At 42.0% G+C, this 2,883-nt stretch overlaps 1 pseudogene; it reads left to right on the forward strand.

The window, feature by feature from the left end:
• The first annotated feature begins 1,158 nt into the window (after positions 1-1,158).
• LOC128098810 (disks large homolog 5-like) lies at positions 1,159-2,238 on the forward strand (annotated as a pseudogene).
• The last annotated feature ends 645 nt before the right edge of the window (positions 2,239-2,883 follow it).

Consider the following 2,883-nt stretch of genomic DNA (forward strand, 5'->3'; position numbering starts at 1 on the left):
CCTCAGTCCCTGTTAGTTCATTTGCATGCCAATCATGTTGAATTTAAAAGGCTTTGTTTTCTTGGTGTCTCCTTCACCTGTCCTTCTTACACTCTTTCTACCTCTTCTTCATGAGCCCTGAGGCGAGTTATTCAATGGAGATATTCCATTTAGGACTAAGTGTTCCAAACTCTATCACTCTCTGCATAATGTCTGGCTGTGAATCTTTGTATTTGTTTCCACCTGCTGCAGAAAAAAAGCTTCCCTGATGATAGGTGAGCACAACAGTAATCTATGCATATAATAGATCCCCGTGACATTTCTTAAAAACACCCTTACACATTTTCTTAAAAACCTACACTCAGTTAAACATTCATCTTTTACAAGTCTCATAGATCAAGAGCTTTCATCCATAGTCGTCTATATACACAGCATCAGGACTATTTCAACCACAGTGCTTACATAGGCAATAGTTTTATAATTGTCTGAAAAACAGGTTCCTTTTTTTACTTTTTATACTTTTGAGTTCTGTCCAATTAACTAATTACCCAATTCTTTGTTTTCTAGTTAGAAGAAGTCATTATTTACAGCATTGTTTTAACTATGATGCACACCTAAACCTGTGAACACATGTACCAAACTCAAAAAGAACTTTAGCTAGCCTAACTCCTGGGGATAGATTGTTTTTCTTAATCATCAACCACAGTCTATATGCCTAAACCACAGTGTCTATGAATCCTCAAGTCCTCACTGCATGTTTGTTTTTCATTTTTCTGAAAACGGTATAAGCTTCTCCCAATGTCCTGGCTGGCTCTGCAATTTGTGGTCAGTGAAGTTGATGGTCACTCTTTCCCTGGACTCACAGAGAGGAGAGCTGGAGCCTGGGTCATCACAATTTCAACGCTTGAGGCTAAATCCACAAATAAAAGATCAGTAGCAGAAAAGGAAGAATGCATTTTTTTAAATTTCAAATGTAAACAAAAAAAATCTCTCCATCAGACGGGAATGGGGGGCGGGCTAAGGGGAAGGTGGGGGGGGGGCGGGAGGGGGGAGAACAAGGGAATCCGTGGCTGATATGTAGAACTGAATTGTATTGCAAAATAAAAATAATAATAATAAAGAATCTTACCCCCAGGGTTAGTTTTAATTAAGAGCATCCATCATTTGAAACAAATGTCTGCACAAATCATTCACAGTGCACTTTGATATACATTGTTCTCTAAATTTCAGAACCATAAAAACCCCTCTAAGACAAATCCTCAAGTTGATCATGAAAAGTACCAGGGAAGGGACACTGAGATGACAAGGTCTAAATTTGAGGTTTCCTATCTGGGATCATCCACCTGATGAGTACTGCAATGATGAGTCTCTTTATTGGAAGCACATCAATGCACTGCCCAAAGAGGTTGGAAGAGGGCAAAATGTCTTCTGGAACTGGAGTTAGAGAGGGCTGTGAACTACCTTTTGGAACTACTGGAAAGGCATCAACTCCAACCTCCCTCACTGAGCAAGAACAGCAGATGAACAAGGTGGATAAACTAACCCTTCAGCTACAGATGATGACCAATGAAAGGAATGAACTCTCTATAATCCTGGCCAGTTTCACCAACAATGATTCGAACAACAGGCTGAATTTTGAGCTGGAGATGCTGAATATGGAGCATAAAAAAGTGATGGTGGACCTGGAGAAATTTCCTAATGAGATTAGTGAGGCCTTGAACAAGTGCAAGGAGTTGACAGCTCCTGAGTGAGTGGACTCATCTGAAGGAAAAAGTGAGCATCTTGAGAGAGGAGAACTGAAAGCTGAGGGGGGAGCAGATTTCACTACAAGAGTCCTGTGAGGAGCTGAGGAGGCTCTGTGGGGAGGCGCATGAGAAGATCTATGACCTCTGGGCCAAGGAAAAGCAGAAACAGGAAAGATTGGAGGAGAGACTGCAATACCTGCTGAAGCAGAGAGATCTGGTCACCAAGCACAAGGTCTTGGCAGAAAAGCTGCAGCATTACTTCACTGTCTCCCAGATGAGCACCACTTAAGAGAACTCCACTCTAGCATCAACACCTCCTCAACAAAAGACATCTTGTAGCTGTGAACTAACCAGTGAGGAAATTCTCAACCTACCAGCAAGGGATCCATGTGTCTGTTGGTGCATTATTCCAGGAGAAAATAAATCATCAGAAAGAAGCTTGAGCTACAGAGGACCTGCCAAGATTACTCAGAACCCAGTCATCGATTAACAAGTGGTCCTCAAATGGGGCACAGCAGCATGGGGAGGTGTTCATTTGCAGCCCTCGAACTAATCCCTGGAAACTCCCGGAAACTGGAGCTAGCTGAAAAAGGAGTCCAACCAAAGCTTCTGATGAAACCCAGATAGGGAAGGTCATAGTGCTGCTGCTGTATCTGTTAGGGATAGCAGGATGCTGAAAACAGCACAGGAACAGCTGGCCATGGTCATATAGGTGAGAACCTGATGGAGGAAAAATGAGGCAGGCATCCACCTAGTCTTATTCAGGACCTTCCTGCCACCAGGTTGCCTTCTGATTCTTTTGTCTCTAAGCCACTCTAGACCCTTCTTTGAGTCCAAAAGCCTTCCAAATACTTCCTGGTGCCCAGCTGCTTTACAGAGCTTTCCAGGGTGGCCCCAATGCCTTCTGAGACTTCAGGTACTGCAAGAGTCTTGGAATGTTCCCGAGACAGCATGGGTGATATTCATAGGTAAGCTCCTTGGTAAAACTTGAAATGTTATAAGCTAAACAAACTCATAACTATGTTTTGAAGCATTATTAATTTTGTATTTAAAAATCTAGTCATATTTGCTATTATCAAAATTATGGAGCTTGTTGATATTATAAATTGCTGCTCTTCCTTTAGATTGTGGTTAGACAAGTCAGGGTTAGACAATTGTT

Source organism: Peromyscus californicus, unplaced genomic scaffold (assembly GCF_007827085.1).
Source record: "Peromyscus californicus insignis strain IS unplaced genomic scaffold, ASM782708v3 Scaffold_6__1_contigs__length_162567912, whole genome shotgun sequence".
NCBI lineage: Eukaryota > Metazoa > Chordata > Mammalia > Rodentia > Cricetidae > Peromyscus > Peromyscus californicus.